General features: G+C 38.9%; 1 protein-coding gene across 2 annotated transcripts in view; it reads right to left on the bottom strand.

Annotated features, from left to right (window-relative positions):
- ALG9 (ALG9 alpha-1,2-mannosyltransferase) overlaps positions 1–20303 on the bottom strand; it is a 114200-nt gene that overhangs the window by 30807 nt on the left and 63090 nt on the right. The window lies entirely within an intron of this gene.

The raw sequence follows: 20303 nt of genomic DNA, 5'->3' as shown, positions 1-20303 counted from the left end.
TGTCTCTGCTGACAGGGAGCCAGTGGGGTCGCCTTATACCTCACAAGTAGTTCAAAGACATCATGCACACTGTTTCCTTCAAACTTCAACAGAACTGACAGAGACACAGGAACTGTCCCTGCAGCAAAAGATTAGTAAAACAGATACAAGAACTGCACGAGAAGAGATTATGAAATGTATATACTAACTATTGGCAAAACTAGAGTCATCCAGCTGCTCACAATATGGATACATCAGAGGATCACTCGTACTCATAAGAAATTATTAATGCATTTGATTTAAAACCATGTTGGTACTGTGCTTCTCACAAAATTGATTAATTCAACCGAACATGCTACAAAATCTCTAGGATACTTTCACAGTTAAATGGTTCATCTCAAACTATTCTTCCTCTCATCTCAAACCCATGGGAGAAATTTTTAAGCCTTTTTAATAATAATAATAAAATAAACTGTAGACTTAAAAAAAATTCAATACACACGCACCAATGTTCATAGCAACACTATTTAAAATAGCCCAAACATGGAAGCACCTAAGTGTCCATCAACAGATGGAGGGATAAAGAAGATGTGGTATATCACTCAGCCATAAATAAGAATGAAATAGTGCCATTTGCAGCAATATGGATGGACCCAGAGATTATCATAAGTGAAGTAAGTCAGAGAAAGATAAACATTATATGATGTCATTTACATGTGGAATCTAAAAAATACTAATGAACTTATTTACAAAACAGAAATAGGCTCACAGACATAGAAAACAAACTATGGTTTCTAAAGGAAGATGGGTGGAGGAGGGATAAATTAGGAGTATGTGATTAACAGGTACACACTAATATATATAAAATAAACAAGAAGGATTTATTGCATAGCATAGGGAACTATATGCAGTATCTTATAATAACCTATAATGTGAAAGAATCTGAAAAGAATGTGTGTACATGTCTGTGTGTGAATCACTTGCTGTATACCCAAAGTGAAAGTCGTTCATTCACGTCCAGCTCTTTGCGACCCCATGGATTATACAGTCCATAGAATTCTCCAGGCCAGAATACTGGAGTGGGTAGCCAGTCCCTTTTCCAGGGAATCTTCCCAACCCAGGGATCAAATCCAGGTCTCCCTCATTGCAGGCAGATTCTTTACCAGCTGAGTCACCAGGAAAGCCAGTATACCCCAAATTAGCACAATACTGTAATCAACCATAGTTCAAAATTATAATACACAAGTTTATATGATGTTAAATAAAAGCCCAAAAATGGAGAACATCACTGTGATATGATTTATAATAAATATTCTTGGGGGGGTCTTTTTCCAAGGTTTCTGACTGACAGCGTCCAAAACCCTTGTAATTTCCCAGGCAATAAGAGCAATGGGAGCATTTTTTGTTAAAATGTTTGGCCTCTTATCCTCAGTTCCTGATATCTCTTCAAAGCAATAATGGTGAGTGGAGTGTCTTGTTATTCATAGCTAGCCCCTATGTACCACAATTGAGCTTAGGTTAATGGGGTGACTTTTGGAAATCCCCTAAAGATGGCAGGGGATGCTGGTCACCAGATGAACTAACCATGTGAATAGAAAAGGTTTGTCTTTCCAGTCACCATGGGAGGGGTGAAGGGCTGGAGACTGCCAGTGATTTAATTAATCATTTCTGTGTCAGGAAGTCTCCATAAAACCCTGAAAGCCCAGGTTTAGAAAACTTCCAGGTTGGTGAATGCTTGGAGATTCCGGAAGGGTGCTGCACGTGGAAAGAGCATGAAGACCTGAACTCTTCCCTCATATGTTGCCCTATTCATCTCTTCCATCTGGCTGTTCCCGAATTATATCCTTTTATAATAAACCAGTTCCCTAGTAAGGAAAATGTTTCTCTGTGTGTGATACTCTAGCAAATTAATCAAACCCAAGGAGAGGGTCGTGAGCGACTCTGCTTTACACCCAGTCAATCGGAATTACAAGGAAGAGCCTGGACTTAAAACCAGCACCTGAAGTCCAAAAAGGAGGTCACGGCTCCAGTCTGCCACCAGCCAGTCAGAAGCAGGTACCAGCCTGGGCTTGAGATTGGCATCTGATGTAGACAGGAGAAGGGGGCAGTCTTGTAGGACTGAGCCCTCAATCTCTGGAGTCTGATGCTATCTCTGGGTAGACAGCACAAGACAGTGTCTGAGAATTGTTGTTACTATGGGGAACCTCCCACCCCCAACATTAGAAATCAGTCCCAGAACCCTCTTAATTACTAATGTAGTCAGTTAAAGCCAAGTAAATCTCAAGGGAAGGAAACTACTAATTTTCAGTGTTTTTTTTACATGCAAGTATGTTACACATATCATTTTTTAAATCATTATATAAAGGCCTATTGAGGAATTATTAATTCCTATTTTATAAATGGGAATCCAAGACTCACGAGACAAATTATACAACTTCATTTTTTTCCAGATCTATATTAAGCCCCTACAACATACTAGGCATTAGTAAGTTAGAGCTAACGATATAGAAATCAATAACAAATAAACAAATAATAAGTTCTGGCCCTAAAAAGATGTACAGTCCTCACCAAAATCACAGGAGCTTATGGTAGAGCCATGTGTGTGTTTAGTCATTTCAATTGTGTCTGACTCTTTGTGACCCCATGGGACTGTAGCCCACCAGGCTCCTCTGTCCACGGGACTCTCCAGGCAAGAATACTAGAGTGGATTGCCATGCTCTCGCCCAGGAGATCTTCCCGACCTAGGGGTCAAACCCAGGTCTCCCGCATTGCAGGTGGATTCTTTACTGTCTGAGCCACCAGGAAAGCCCAGTAGAGCCGTATTGGACTCAAGTCAGTGTGACTGCCAATGTCACACATCAACTGCTCAAAATGACCAAATAAGAGGCAAAGCATCCTCAGGAGCTCATCTAAATGTTGCTTAAAAATTAAAACCAAAAAAGAAAGAATGCCAGGTTTCAGCTAAGATAAAGACCATCTGAAATACAAATAGATCTATAGCAAATCTCATATTTCAACCCTGATGAAGGGTTGAAAGCTTTTCCTTTGGAATCAGGAATAAGTCGAGGCTGCTTGTTATCATTACTCTGTTCAACACTGTACTAGAGAGTCTGCTGCTGCTGCTAAGTCGCTTCAGTCGTGTCCGACTCTGTGCGACCCCATAGATGGCAGCCCACCAGGCTCCTCCGTCCCTGGGATTCTCCAGGCAAGAATACTGGAGTGGGCTGCCATTTCCTTCTCCAATGCATGAAACTGAAAAGTGAAAGTGAAGTCGCCCAGTCATGTCCGACTATTCGAGACATCATGGACTGCAGCCCACCAGGCTCCTCTGCCCATGGGATTTTCCAGGCAAGAGTACTGGAGTGGGTTGCCATTGCCTTCTCCTTCTAGAGAGTCTAGTCAGCAGCAAAAGATAAAAGGAAGAAACAAATGGTAGAAGAAATGAAAAGAAACAAAACTCATTTATTCATCACAATGATATGATTGGTATACATAAAATCCAAAAGAGTCAACAGAAAAAATTTTGGAATTAAGAGAGTTTATCAAACTTTAAACTATTTATAGAATGTAAAATCAACATCATACATTCCTACATAACAGCAGTAAACAGCATACTAAATTACATTTTAAAAATTACATATTTTCAAATTATATTATGAAAATACCATTTACAAGGATTTGAAAACATGTGCCTTGGAATAAATCTAACAAAATATGGGCAAGGCCTCCATAAAGAATTATAGAATTTTACTGACAAGTGTCTATCAACTGATGAATTTATAATGTGGTATATTCATATAATTAAAATGTGGTCTAAAATGCAGTGGTATTTAACTGTCTTAAAAAGGATACATACTACAACAAAGATGAACCTTGAAAACATTAGGTTAAGTGAAAGAGACACAAAAGACCATTCTTGTGTGACTCCATTTATAAGAAATGTCCAGAAGAGGCAAATACAGTAAGACAGAAAGCAGATTAGTGGTTGCTAAGGATTGGAGGAGTTAATGGGTATGGGTATTTTTTTTGGCGGCGGGGGGTGGGGGGCAATGAAATGCTGTGAAACACTATGAACATAATGAAAGTCACTGAAAAAGTTCTGGAGATAGAGAGTGGTAATGATTGCATAACAGTATAGATGTTCTTAATGCAACTGAATTATATACCTAAAAATGATTAAAATGGTAAATTGGATAATAAAAAATGATTGAAACGAATTTTATCTCCAAAAATTTTAATAAATAAAGTAGACCTTTAAGATAAACTTTATTTCTAGGTTAAAGACTATTATAAAGATGTAAATTCTAAATAAATTGATTGAGAGATTAAATGTAATCAATAAAAATACCTATTGACTTTTTTGATGAAACTTGGCAAACTGATTCTAAAATATATTTGGGAATGCAAAAGGACAAGGACAGTCCAGGCACTCTTAGAAAAGAACAAGGTGGGTACTTGTTATGGGAATTAAGACAATGAGGTACTAGTGCCTGATTAGAACAGACCACTGAGAAAAACAGAGCCTGGAACAGCTATAGGCACATATGGACCCTGATCTATGATGAAGGTGACACCTCAGAGCAGTGGGAAGAGTATGGTCTCTTCACTAACGCATGCTGGGACAACTGAATGTCCACTGGGGGAGAAATGAAACTGGACTTCTGCACCCAATGAATAAACAACGAAGACCTACTGTATAGCTTAGACAACTGTATTCAATATTCCATGATAAACCAGCATGGAAAAGAGTATTTTTTAAAAAGAATGTATATGTGTATATATATAACTGAATCACTTTGCTGTAGAAATTAACACATTGTAAAATAAACTATACTTCAATGAAAAAATACTGATAAAGTAAAAAAATCTACTTCATATGGATTACAGAACTAAATGTGAAAAGCAAAACTCTTGGAAGATAATATGGGAGACTACTGTCAAGATCTAACATATGGCAAAAGTTCTTTCAGACAAGCACAAAAAGTATTAACTACAAAATGATGGATAAATTTGATTATATTAAAATTGGGACTATCCATTCATCAAAGATACCATTAAGAGCGTGAAGAGATGAGCCAAAGAATGGGAGAAGATAGATGCAATATATTAACAATCAAGCATTCATGTCTAGAATATATAAAGAATACCTACCAATCAATAAGACAAAAATGGACCATCCAATGGAAAAATGGGCAAATGATTTGAATAGGTGCTTCAGAAGAAGAAATCAAAGTGGCCAAAACCAAAAAGTATTCAACTGCACTCGTAACCAAGGAAATGCAAATCAAAATTACATGAAAAATTACAATAGCAAGTATTGACCAGAATGTGGGGCAATTCTTATATGTTGCTGGCAGGAGATTAAGTTGGTACAAGATTTTCAGAAAAGAATTTGGCAGAATCTGCTAAAATTTAACATATGCATTTCTGATGATCCAAAAATTCTACTCCTAGGTATTAGAATGAACCATATGGAATCATTAATATGTGACTGATCCACAAAAAATGGTAATTTCACATGGTTCAAGCTAACGTATATCCAACAGGAATGCATGCACCAAAAGATAAGTTCAAGAATGTTTGAAGTGGCATTATTTATAGCTGGCCCAGACGGGAAACAACCAAAAAACTATCAACAGTACAATAACAGTGATATAGCCATATAATGAAATCTATACTGTAATAAAATAGAACAAACTGCACTACACTCACCAACATGTGATTACAAACAAAATGTTAAGCAAAAGGATCAAGACATACAAAAATGCAGTATGATTCCATGTATATGAAGTTCAAAAACAGGCAAAACTAATTTAAGTTGTTTAGGAATGCTTACAAAAGCAGTAAATCTAAAGAGAAAAGCAAAAACACGTTTATCGTAAGCAAAAGAAGAGGGAATGGGGTAGTGATCAAAAGAATTACTCGGGGAACTTCTGGGTGCTGATAATGTTCTAGTGTTTGATCTGAGTGATGATTATACAGGCATCTGTTCTATTATTGTTGTATTATTACTAATTTAATGCACATTTAAGTTTTGTGCACATTTAGGCTTATGGGTTATACACAACTTAAGGGTTGAAAAAGTGCATGTAAAAACAACGTGGTCATCTCTGTCCTGCAGCAAACTCTGTTCTTCCCCAGCCTCTAACTCACAGGACTGTTCTCATTCTCTCTCAGCATATTTATATGTAAAAAAGCCTTCAAGTCTCACATCTGTCTCTGCATATGGCTGTTCCTCCAGGGGAGAGAAAGCACACAGAATTGACGTCAGACCCAATTCCATTCCACATAACTCTCTAAAAATGATCCTTTGCATAAACACTCCAGGAAGCAGCCTTTTTGGTCTGAACACCCACTCTGTAGCTCCCAAGGATTTTAAAAACATGAAACAAGTTTTTAAAAGCTTTGCTAGTGCCATGCCTCTGTAATCAAATAGAACTGGCAAGGGGTAAAGATTTCACAGTCTCAAGTCTAGACCTCCTTTGGTGAGGGAGCTCTGAGTTTGACATTTCAATACTTGAGCTCAGCCTGGCCTTTTCTGGCCAGGCATGCTACAGGTCTGATTATTTAGTTTTGGTGCTGGACACATGGTCTATCAGAGATGTGGACAGTAAGTAGTTAATACCCAACTATACCAGTTAGCTTTAGACTACTCATCACACCATCCATAGGCAAATTTCATTTAAAGTTTTTAGAAAGACACCAAGGCAAAAATCATATTAATTGAAATACTAATCCATTAAAAAGAGAAATGTAACCTCTTTTCATCTCTTCTGGAAAGCAGCTGATGAATATTCTTTTTTTCTAGGAATCAGTTACCAAACAACTGCAATACACAAGGACAAAGGTCTCTGGCAAAAAATGATTAGGTATGATCAAGGGTAGTTTCTCTAGCAGAAAAGAAATAAGGCAGTTAAAAAAGGAGCCCAAAATAAAAAGGCAATCTATGGAAAGAGAGAAAACATTTGCAAACCATATATCAGGTATAGGATTAATATCCTCAATGTATGAGGAAGTCGTAGAACTCAACAGCAAAAAGCAAAATAAATATGATTTAAAATGGGCAAAGGACCTGAATAGACACTTTTCCAAAGAAGATACACATATGACCAACAGGTGGATGAAAAGGTGCTCAGTATCACCAATCACCAGGGAACCGCAAATCAAAACCACAATGGGATGGCAAACTCATACCTGACAGAATGGCCATCATCAAAAGGACAGGAGACAAAAGGCAGAAATGTGGAGAAAAGAGAAACCCTGCACTGTCAGTAGGAACGGGAACTGGCACAGCCATTATGGAAAACAGTATGGAGTTTCCTCAGAAAAGCAAAAATAAAACTGCCATATGATTCAGCAATCTGACTTTTGGTATGGACCTGAAAGAAATGCAATCACCAAAGTGAAGCGATATCTGCACCCCTGATGCTCACTGCAGCATTAATCACCACTGCCAACACATGAAACAAGCGAAGCGTCTGTCACAAGATGAAATGTGGTATGGATAGCTAGCCTGCTCTCTCTCACTCTACCTCACACACACGCGTGCATACACACAAAAAGAGGAATATCACTCAGCCATAAAAGAAGGAAATCCTGTTATCTGTGACAACATGGATGAGCCCTGAGGGCATATGCTAAGTGAAACAAGTCAGACACAGAAAGACAAGCACATCCTGTATAAACAAGTACACGACTTCACTCAGGTATAGAATCCAAAAGTCAAACTCCAGAAACAACGTAGAATGGTGGTTACGAAGGGGCTGGGGGCAATGGAGAGATGTTGGTCAAAGGCACAAATGTCAGTTACAGACGACTAGGTTTTACAGATCTAATGTAGAGCATGCGAACCACAGTTCCCAAATATACAGTGTTGTATACTTGAAATCACCTAAGAGAAGACCTTAAATATTCTCACCACAAAAAAATGGTAACTACATGAGGTGATGGAAGTATTAACTAACTTACTGTGGTAATCATTTCACAATATATACATACATGAAATCATCACATTTTATACCTTAAACTTGGGCTTTCCATGTGGCTCTAGTGGTAAAGAACCCCCCTGCCTGCAGGAGACGTGAGAGACGTGGGTTTGATCCCTGGGTGGGGAAGATCCCCTGGAGGAGGGCATGGAAACCCACTATAGCATTCTTGCCTGGAGCATCCCATGGACAGAGGATCCTGGTGGGCTACAGTCCATGGGGCTGCAAACAGTCAGACATGACTGAAGTGACTCAGCACACATACCTTAAACTTACATAATGTCATTTGTCAATTATGTCTCAATAAAGCTGGAAAAAATTATATTTAAAAAATTAGAAGAGGAACTCTATAAGTCAAAAGCCTCGATTCTGGTCTGGGCTCCATAAAAAGTAGCTGGGTGACTCACACTCATTTAAGTTTTTTACACTTTAATTTCTTCTGTAAAAAATAAGGATAATACCATTTGCCTCAAAAGTTGTAATGAGGATTAAACGAGATGATTCATTTAAGTAAAACTTGCAAACTATAAAGCACTACTATGCAAATAGCTATAATACTAGAAGGAAGTCTAATTCTGTGAAAAGTGAGAACTTGACTAATATAAAAGAACCTTGGAGCATTAGAGCCCATTAAGATGAATTTTTCCTGTTTTCAACCTAGATTGGTATTTATTGTCAAGTCATGTCCAATGAGTAGGACACAACAGTTATAATATTAACTATTCACAATCCTTGATTAGTAATGAATTGGCAGCATCCGCTAAATGATATCAAAATGAACCTTCTGAACTCACAGAAACAGGAAGCAAACTTATGGTTAAAAGAGGGAAGAGGGAGAGTGGAGACACAAATCAGGAGTTTTGGATTAACAGCTATAAACTACATATAAAACAGATAAGCAACAAGGATTGACTGTATAGCACAGGGAATTATATCTACTATCTTGTAATAACCTACAATGGACTATAATCTGCCCAGTCCTGAATAACTATGCTGTACAACTGAAACTAGTGCAATATTATAAATCAACTGTATTTCAATGTTTAAAAAAACTGGGAAAATCAATCTTCTGTGCACCATCAAAGCCTTTATTAAGTACCTATAGTTAGATGAATACTAAACTAGGTATATAAAATTCCTCTAGGACAGGTCTCTGTTATTAAACTTGTAATTTAGGTCAGGAAATAATATTGGCACATATGAAATATAGAAAATATTATAAGTAGAGTTCAGAGACAAAGAAATCACAGGGGGCTTCAGTAGTTGAAAAGCTTTTCGGGAGATAGTGGCCAAAGTTAGAACAGAGAATAAAAGGCAGAAAAAAGTAAGGTCTTCAGGGGAAAGAGGTGGAATATCTGCTTGTCCCAGAATGTGTGCAATGAGAAACAGAACTAGAAAGAGGAGGTCCAAGGACTGATAATAGAGCACCCAGGGCAGGGCACTCTGGATTTTGTGCACCAGGAATCTACTCTAGGTCTTTTCAGTGAGTGGTAGTCATTCAGTCGTGTCCAACTCTTTGTGACCCATGGACTGTAGCCCACCAGGCTCCTTGGTGCATAGAATTCTTCAGGCAAGAATACTGGAGTGGGTATCCATTTCATTATCCAGTCTTTTAACCAAGGAGTAATACAACTGAAAAATGGGTCTCAGAACGAGAGGTCCACACTGGCTATGCCGGGGAAGGCGGGGGAAGGAAGCACTTGCAGAGAAGGCTGGAAGCAAAGACTGCAGTCACCATCACAGTATCTAGTTGGGACGGGACCACACCCTGAAGCTCCATGGCAGGCAGAGGGATGAAGGGAGCAGAAAGGGTAGATCTCGGGTCTATCTGAAAGGAGATCAGTGACCCCAGGATTTCTAATGCAGTGAGCTGGGGAAAAGGAGGAAATGCAGTGAAGAATCAGCTTAGGTTAAGATTGAGAGAAGACGATAATTTGTGCTTCAATACCTATTGAGGTGGGAAGAAGCATGGTGTACTCAAGTACTGAAAGCAGCTCCATGTGATTAGAACACTGAGTTAGAGTCTACAGTTCCTACTGCCTGGAATGCTCCCTGCTTTTATCTCAGAAATCCCTCCTCATCCTTCAGATTTTAGCTAAAAATGATTTTGGAGGAAGACTTCACTGTCCACTTAAACTAGGACAGGCCCCTAAGTTACATGCTCTCATGTCAGCCAGTACTTCTCCATTAACACACCATGTAATTACAATTTATGAATCAATTGGGGAAACAGCAAATTCTGTGGAAGTTGCGACTGTGTTGATCTCATTTCATGCATTCTAAAAATCTAGTATAGTGCAAAGTACACAGCAGGTGCCAAATAAATATGTATTTAATACATGTACACAAGAGTGCATGAACTTAAAAAAGTGAAAGTAAACTGAGGGAGGAAAAGGTGAAAGGGTAGGAAAAGAAAGAGAAGAAAGGAACAGAGAGAAGCAGAAGACCCCAGATAAAGCTTGGGAGGATGCCTAAAGTACTGGCAGAAGAAAGTGGAGGAAGTAGGGGCTGAAAAGATCCCTTAGGGAGTTCGTTGGAGAAGGATCAAAGAAGTACACAGTTGGGAAGCTCGGGAAGAGTGGATTTCAAAAGCCACAGAAAGGCTGCGGAGGAGGTTGAAGATTGAGAAAAAAATAACAATAGGACTGGGTTCAACAGTTGTACCAAACAATAAATTTATCACAGCTTAGAGTGTCATGGTGGGACAAGGAAAGAACTAACCTCCTTTCTCAGTGACCTTCCCTGCTGTCCACCCAGTGCCGGAGCCAAGCCCCCACAAGTCCTAAGGCAGGAAGGATGTGAACTTGCATTCACGCATTTATCAGCTGGAAATGACAATGACGCACATAGCTATAAAAATAGAGATCTCTGGCGAGGGCCAACATGAAGTTCAGGGAGCATCACAGAGAAACCATCTCCATGTAGAGAACAGATCTTATTCCTCAAATGTCACTGAAAGTTCTCCAGTAAACAAAGGCAGGAAAGAATCCTCTAAGAGTTTAAGGGGAGGGAATTCCCTAGTTCAGTGTTAGGACTCTGCGCTTTCACTGCTGAGGGTCCAGGTTCAATCCCCAGTCAGGGACATAAGGATTCCCACACACCATGTGGTGCAGTCAAAAAAAAGAAAAATTGTAAGAGTTTAAGGAAATAATGTGAAAGATCAATCAATCATCAGCTGTCCTGTAACCTCCAAGAAAAGTGGGACGACTGAAGCTGAAAAAACTGTTTAGACGCTTTGCTCAGCTGTTTATTAATTGTGATAAATCTACTAAAATGTCTTCAGCTATCAAAATGAATTCAAGTTCCAGTAAACTGGCTATTCATTTTGAGTAAGGCTAGACAATTCATAACAAGATTTGACTTACTTGTATATTTTATAGAATAAAATAATTAAAGTATGGGAGTTGCCTAGAAAAATTAATTTGAACAATTACTCCGGGATCCTACTGCTATGAACGAAACATGTAACTCCCTTCAGATCTATGAGAGTGCTCCTGCTCTTAGGAAGAGGGTTAGAGAAGAAGAACACAGAAAATGAATACAAGGATCACACTTAAGAACAAACCAAAACTCCACACGGATTTTCCTTGCTTAATACATAGAGAAGATGTTAGAGACAATTAAGTCCAGATCTGCAAGCTTGCAGAACCTTCCACTTGTGAAGAACTTCTCTGAGAAGATATCCTTTGACTCCATTTTAGCCACGACATTTCATTATTAAAAAATACAAATATATAAAGAAATCCTATTGTGTGTAATCCTACTATTTTAGATGTGGATTATGTCAGCAAGGAATCATAAAACAGACAAGTGTTTGAGACAGCTAACTCTCTGAAATGACAGCAGCAGAAAAGCAGAATACTGCTTTGAACCCCTTGTCCCCAAAGACATGCTATTCTTATTTAAATCTATCTAATATTACCAATCTCGTCAAGAGATGGGACCTCTAAAGACTCTGCTTCTAGCTCCAGCTCTGCGATTTAGGGAAGTTCTTAACCTAGCCTAACCTTTACCATCTCTTCAAAGAGTTTAGACTGCAAACCATTAAAATTCCTCTCAATTCTAACAATTACTGTAGAGAAAAAATTCCATTGCAATTGTAGATATACTCCATATTGCTGACTCTACTCTTCTTCTCAAACTGCTGGTGCTCATCATTAGATGTATTTTCATATTGAAAGACGCCCCTGTACTAGAGGTAACAAATACACAGGGTCTGCTTTTCATACTGCCAAGACATGAGCAATCTCACCACTGTCTCACCACTAGCACTGAACATCGCTGAAGATACATATTTGTCAGGAATGGCAAAGGCAAAATAAGATCATTCAGTTCTCTGAATGTGCTGAGGTCAAGGATCTACTTAGGACTTCCCTGGTGCTCCAGTGGTTAAGACTCTACACTTTCACTGCAGGAGATTTGGGCTGGATCCTTGGTCAGGGAACTAAGATTCAGGGGTTCAAAGCCAAGATATCACCATTGTTGTTCTGACACTGTTAAAAATGTCAAGGGTTAGGGAAATTTTGTGGGCCTGTGTACTAGAAGAAATTTTAAATTTTTACAGAGCTTCTTTAATTCCAACGGCTTTATCAATAAATATGCAAGTGAATACCCAGAACAGTGCTAATGCCACTCAATGAAGCCCAATCTACATATCCCTTAGCTCTCAACAACACATCTCAATATAAACAAACTTACTGTTTTATACAAAATGCATCTTTAGAAAATTGAAAAATCATGGGAAATTGTTTAATTCCTTTTGTTTAAAAACAGCAAATTCATGGTTTCTTTTGTAAATTTGATACGCATATATATATATTTTTGGCTCTGTCTCATGGCTTTTGGGATCTCAGTTCTCAGATCAGGGAGCGAACCCAGGCCCTCAGCAATGAAATCACTGAGTACTAATCTCTGGACTGCCAGAGAATTCCTCATAAATTTGATTTCTTAAAATACCAGTTTCTTACTCAAACTCTTCCAGAAAATTACTAGAGCTAATCAATGAATATAGTAAAGTTGGAGGATATAAAATTAACACACAGAAATCCCTTGCATTCCTATATACTAACAATGAAAAAACAGAAAGAGAAATTAAGGAAACAATACCATTCACCATTGCAACAAAAAGAATAAAATACTTAGGAGTATATCTACCTAAAGAAACAAAAGATCTATACATAGAAAACTATAAAACACTGGTGAAAGAAATCAAAGAGGACACAAACAGATGGAGAAACATACCGTGTTCATGGATTGGAAGAATCAATATTGTCATAATGGCTATTCTACCCAAAGCAATCTATAGGTTCAATGCAATCCCTATCAAGCTACCAACGGTATTTTTCACAGAACTAGAACAAATAATTTCACAATTTGTATGGAAGTACAAAAAACCTCGAATAGCCAAAGTAATCTTGAGAAAGAAGAAAGGAACTGGAGGAATCAACCTGCCTGACTTCAGACTCTACTACAAAGCCACAGTCATCAAGACAGTATGGTACTGGCACAAAGACAGAAATATAGACCAATGGAACAGAATAGAAAGCCCAGAGATAAATCCATGAACTACGGACACCTTATCTTTGACAAAGGAGGCAAGGCTATACAATGGAAAAAAGACAACCTCTTTAACAAGTGGTGCTGGGAAAACTGGTCAACCACTTGTAAAAGAATGAAACTAGAACACTTTCTAACACCATACACAAAAAAAAACTCAAAATGGATTAAAGATCTAAATGTAAGACCAGAAACTATAAAACTCCTAGAGGAGAACATAGGCAAAACACTCTCCGACATAAATCACAGCAGGATCCTCTATGGCCCACCTCCCAGAATATTGGAAATAAAAGCAAAACTAAACAAATGACACCTAATGAAACTTAAAAGCTTCTGCACTACAAAGGAAACTATAAGTAAGGTGAAAAGACAGCCCTCAGATTGGGAGAAAAAAATAGCAAATGAAGCAACAGACAAAGGATTAATCTCAAAAATATACAAGCAACTCCTGAAGCTCAATTCCAGAAAAATAAACGACCCAATCAAAAAATGGGCCAAAGAACTAAACAGACATTTCTCCAAAGAAGACATACAGATGGCTAACAAACACATGAAAAGATGCTCAACATCACTCATTATCAGAGAAATGCAAATCAAAACCACAATGAGGTACCATTACAGGCCAGTCAGGATGGCTGCTATCCAAAAGTCTACAAGCAATAAATGCTGGAGAGGGTGTGGAGAAAAGGGAACCCTCTTACACTGTTGGTGGGAATGCAAACTAGTACAGCCACTATGGAAAACAGTGTGGAGATTTCTTAAAAAACTGGAAATAGAACTGCCATATGACCCAGCAATACCACTTCTGGGCATACACACTGAGGAAACCAGACCTGAAAGAGACACGTGCACCCCAATGTTCACTGCAGCACTGTTTATAATAGCCAGGACATGGAAGCAACCTAGATGCCCATCAGCAGATGAATGGATAAGGAAGCTGTGGTACATATATACCATGGAATATTACTCAGCCGTTAAAAAGAATTCATTTGAATCAGTTCTAATGAGATGGATGAAACTGGAGCCCATTATACAGAGTGAAGTAAGCCAGAAAGATAAAGAACATTACGGCATACTAACACATATATATGGAATTTAGAAAGATGGTAATGATAACCCTATATGCAAAACAGAAAAAGAGACACAGAAGTACAGAACAGACTTTTGAACTCTGTGGGAGAAGGTGAGGGTGGGATGTTTCGAAAGAACAGCATGTATATTATCTATGGTGAAACAGACCACCAGCCCAGGTGGTATGCATGAAACAAGTGCTCGGGCCTGGTGCACTGGGAGGACCCAAAGGAGTCGGGTGGAGAGGGAGGTGGGAAGGGGGATCGGAATGGGGAATACGTGTAACTCTATGGCTGATTCATGTCAATGTAGGACAAAACCCACTGAAATGTTGTGAAGTAATTAGCCTCCAACTAATAAAAAAAAAAATTTAAAAAAATAAAAAATAAAAATAAAAAGCAGAGACATTACTTTGTCAACAACAACAAAAAAAAGATTACATCGATAATACAGGATGAAATTAATTAGTTTTTATAACTAAAGTTACTATCATTACCACCTTTAAGAAAAAAAATCTATTGATTATGAAATTAGGAAACAAAAGAAAAATCACTCAACTTCCAAAAAACTTCTACTTAAGTCATATACACAAAAAGTCATACACACCATTTTTGTCAAGTTTTAATTTTTCCTTTAAAGTTTGTATACTGTCACTATAATTTAAAAGGAGAAGGCAAAGGCAACCCACTCCAGTACTCTTGCCAGGAGAATCCCACGGACAGAGGAGCCTGGTAGGCTGCAGTCCATGTGGTCACAAAGAGTCAGACACGACTGAGCGACTTCACTTTCACTTTTCACTTTCATGCATTGGAGAAGGAAATGGCAACCCACTCTAGTGTTCTTGCCTGGAGAATCCCAGGGACGAGGGAGCCTGGTGGGCTGCCATCTATGGGGTCGCACAGAGTCAGACACTACTGAAGTGACTTAGCAGCAGCAGCAGCATAATTTAAAAGAGGACCAAAGGAAGACAAATATATAGATAGATACCTGCCCTTTAGGAGTTCACTATCTGAGATGGACAATACCAGGTAAATAAACTTTAAATGGCATTCAGCCAATGGAATAAAAACAATTATGCCAAAGTAAAAATAAAAGTAACTGAAAATTAATTTTTAATCATTTTGAGCTGGCAAAACATGTTCACATAATTTTCTATTATAATTTTCTCTGCTTTATTAGTTGACTGATATTATTATCAGTTCCTGGTATATATTTTGCATTCCAAGAAGAGGAAGTGGCTTTTTAAACTCAAACTTTTCACAGTTGTTTTCATCACCCATTCAAGAGAGTGTAAATTCAATAAATAAAGCTCTGCCTAGGTTAACATTAGCATCAATCTATTAAATTATATAACTTGTTCTGTACATGAATATTGGAAAAAACAAGGTAAGGGGAAACGGACTGGGGAAGGTGATAATTTTCTAATGATTCTTATGCTGGGTTTCAATGGGTAGTTTTTTTTAGTTTATTAGAAATTCTGTGAATTCCCAAAATATTAATAGCAAAATATATTTAAGAGTAGGAGTTATTAATATATTGCTTTTTTCTACTAATGTAGATAATTGAGCAGTGATTATAAGTGGATTTTTTAAAAAAGATTTTTAGATTTTTGTTTTTTAAAGGGAAATAGATGGTGCATAATATGGGATTAGAGTGGGTAAACAGCCATGGGAAAATTGTGTTGCAGTAACAAAATAAAAAGAAATTTTTTTTTTTTTTTTAATATTATTTTATTAGTTGGAGGCCAATCACTTTACAACATTTCAGTGGGTTTTGTCATACATTGACATGAATCAGCCATATAGTTACACGTATTCCCCATCCCGATCCCCCCTCCCACCTCCCTCCCCACCCGACTCCTCAGGGTCCTCCCAGTGCACCAGGCCCGAGCACCTGACTCATGTATCCCACCTGGGCTGGTGGTCCGTTTCACCATAGATAATATACATGCTGTTCTTTCAAAACATCCCACCCTCACGTTCTCCCCCAGAGTTCAAAAGTCTGTTCTGTACTTCTGTGTCTCTTTTTCTGTTTTGCATATAGGGTTATCGCCACCATCTATCTAAATTCCGTATATATGTGTTAGTATACTGTAATGTTCTTTATCTTTCTGGCTTACTTCACTCTGTATAATGGGCTCCAGTTTCAACCATCTCATTAGAACTGATTCAAATGAATTCTTTTTAACGGCTGAGTAATATTCCATGGTGTATATGTACCACAGCTTCCTTATCCATTCATCTGCTGATGGGCATCTGGGTTGCTTCCATGTCCTGGCTATTATAAACAGTGCTGCAATGAACATTGGGGTGCACGTGTCTCTTTCAGATCTGGATTCCTCAGTGTGTATGCCTAGAAGTGGTATTGCTGGGTCATATGGCAGTTCTATTTCCAGTTTTTTAAGAAATCTCCACACTGTTTTCCATAGTGGCTGTACTAGTTTGCATTCCCACCAACAGTGTAAGAGGGTTCCCTTTTCTCCACACCCTCTCCAGCATTTATTGCTTGTAGACTTTTGGATAGCAGCCATCCTGACTGGCGTGTAATGGTACCTCATTGTGGTTTTGATTTGCATTTCTCTGATGATGAGTGATGTTGAGCATCTTTTCATGTGTTTGTTAGCCATCTGTATGTCTTCTTTGGAGAAATGTCTGTTTAGTTCTTTGGCCCATTTTTTGATTGGGTCGTTTATTTTTCTGGAATTGAGCTTCAGGAGTTGCTTGTATATTTTTGAGATTAATCCTTTGTCTGTTTCCTCATTTGTTATTATTTTCTCCCAATCTGAGGGCTGTCTTTTCACCTTACTTACAGTTTCCTTTGTTGTGCAAAAGCTTTTAATTTTCATTAGGTCCCATTTGTTTATTTTTGCTTTTATTTCCAATATTCTGGGAGGTGGGTCATAGAAGATCTTGCTGTGATTTATGTCGGAGAGTGTTTTGCCTATGTTCTCCTCTAGGAGTTTTATAGTTTCTGGTCTTACATTTAGATCTTTAATCCATTTTGAGTTTATTTTTGTGTATGGTGTTAGAAAGTGTTCTAGTTTCATTCTTTTACAAGTGGTTGACCAGTTTTTCCAGCACCACTTGTTAAAGAGATTGTCTTTTTTCCATTGTATATCCTTGCCTCCTTTGTCAAAGATGAGGTGTCCATATAAGAAGGTCTCCTTTGCTCAGTCTGTAAGAACTCCTGTAGAAAACAAGATCTGCAGTCGGAAAAGTGGTTTGGCAGACTAGCTGGAGGAAAGGCAGCTAAAAAGAACGGCAGGACAGGAATAGCAAACTACCTCTGTAAGACCAGGTGTAAGTAAGCCAGCCAGACAGGCCAGGTGGAAGAGGCTACGTTATGTGAAGCAGCTGTGGCTCCCAGGCTTTGAATCAGTCTCTGCAAATGCCACTGACTGTGACAACAGACCTAACATGGGTAAAAGGTAAGTAGAAAAGTATTCCGTCTTCCTGCAATACATCAAACTTGATAGCGAACCAGCTAAGAAATAAATCGGCCAAACGCTAAGCTCTGCCAACTCACATCAGAAACAAATGACGGAAGAAAGCAAGACTGTGTCTTAAGAGACTCTGAGGTCACAGATAGGATGCTGAAGGTCTCTGAAGCCAAGAGATGATACTTTCAATTTCTTTCCAAGTTAAAGGTTGGAAGTTTGGAAGAGAAAGATAAGGGAGGTGAACAGAAGAATACAAACAATGGAATCAAATCACAGGACTGTATTTCTGAATTATGACTTATAGGGTAGTGCATCTGTGGCAAGGATCGGAATATTAATACATCTCACTAAGAGTGCATGCGCTTAGAAAAACCTCCAACTAGATGAAGAAAATTTTAAACAAAAATCTGAAGGAAAAGAACACCCACGGAAAATCATAGACCAGACACTCTAGTCCAAAAAAGGTGGTATTTTTTAAAAAACACCCAGGTGATCTAGGGGTTAAAAATCCACCTGTCAATGCAGGGGAAATGGGTTCAATCCCTGGTCTGGGAACCATCCACAGGGCACAGGGCAAATAAGCCCGAGTGCCACAACTGCTGAGCTCATGGGCTACAGCTATGGAAAGCCGCACACCCTAGAGTCTGTGCTCTGCAACAAGAGGAGCCACTGCAGGGAAAAGCCTGTGCACTGCAACTAGAGAGCAGTCCGTGCTCACCACCACTAGAGAAAGCAGCAACGCAGACCCAGCACAGCCAAAAATAAAATTAAATTAAAAAACACACATGCACAGAAGGAAGAATACAAATTTCAGGAGAAAATAGAGGAGAATTAGAAATAAAAACCTATGGCCTCAAATATCAATGAAGCATTTAATCTAATATGTTAAAAGAAGGTGACAAAAACCCTGGACACTACACATGAAACAAATATAAGACAATTCCAAAGAGTAGATGAAAGAAGGCAGACTCACTAGGAACCTCAGGACTCCAGGAACAATATTTTTAGAAAATGACCACTTTATTCCAATAGTGATAATTAATTTTATGCGCCAACCTATTTGGCCACAATATCTAAATATCAGGCCAAATATGTTGTTACAAAGATATTTTAAGATTAGATTAACATTTAAATCAGTGGACTCTGAGTAAAGCAGATTACCCTTCATAATGTGGGTGGGCCTCACCCAATCAGTTGATGACCTTAATAGAAAAACAAGTATTCTCTCACCCCCTCCTCCCCACCAGGAAGAGAGAATTCTGTCTTCAGACCGCCTTTGAACTGGAGCTGCAACATCAATTCTTCCCTAGGTCTTCGGTCTGCCAATCGACCCTGCAGAATTTAGAGCAGCCCCCACCAACTGTGAGTCAATTTCCTCAATCAATCTCTCTCTGATACATACAAACACTCACACACACATATACATGTATACACCATATGCACACATTCTATTGATCTGTTTCTTTTGAGAACCCTAATATACCAGTCAACATTCCCTCAAAAACAGATCATTCCACCCATACCTCTGACAGTAAATGCCCAGTAGAGAGAACCGAGCTTTCCACCTTCATCAGGCTGTAAGAGGGATGCCTCCTGCCAGCCTGGATGGTGTCATAGAAGAACAAGTAGGGACCTGGGCAGTAACAGGCTTCCCTTCTCCCTCACCACATCATAGCAACAGTCGGAAACCGTGCAGGGAGCCTAGACTCCCACCCTACCTGGCAGTGATGAGGCAACCATCCTCTTAAATGCTAGGGTGGTGGTGGAGAGGGCCCAGTGGAGAGTCAGAACTTTCACCACTGTCCAAAAGTAATGAGGCCACCCGCCCCACAAACACACACACTCATGGCATCAGTCGAGGCTACACCGAGAGCAGTGAAAAGGCATGGCTGCCCTCCAACAGCCAAGGTGGTATCAGTAGAGACTAGCAGACAGCCTGGACCCCTGCTGCCATCCAGCAGTAACAAACACCCTTGTCTAGCCCCAGGTATCAGTGGAGGCCAAGTGGGGAATGTGGACTTCTACCCCCAACTGTCAGTAACAAGGCAACACTCCCTTTCTCCCATCACAGTAGGGTCAGAGGAGGTTGGCTGAAACAGAAGCTTTAAATATAAGAATCAGAGTCTCATAACACTCAAAATATCCAGGTTCCAAAGTAAGGAAGATCTCATGACACGACAAATGACAACAAACAAACTCCAACACAGAAACGACAGAGATGTTAATATTACCTAACAAAGATCTTAAAGCCACTGTGATAAACATGCTTCAGT

Source organism: Muntiacus reevesi, chromosome 9 (genome assembly GCF_963930625.1).
Source record: "Muntiacus reevesi chromosome 9, mMunRee1.1, whole genome shotgun sequence".
Classification (NCBI taxonomy): domain Eukaryota; kingdom Metazoa; phylum Chordata; class Mammalia; order Artiodactyla; family Cervidae; genus Muntiacus; species Muntiacus reevesi.
This window is presented reverse-complemented; position numbering and strand designations above follow the sequence as displayed.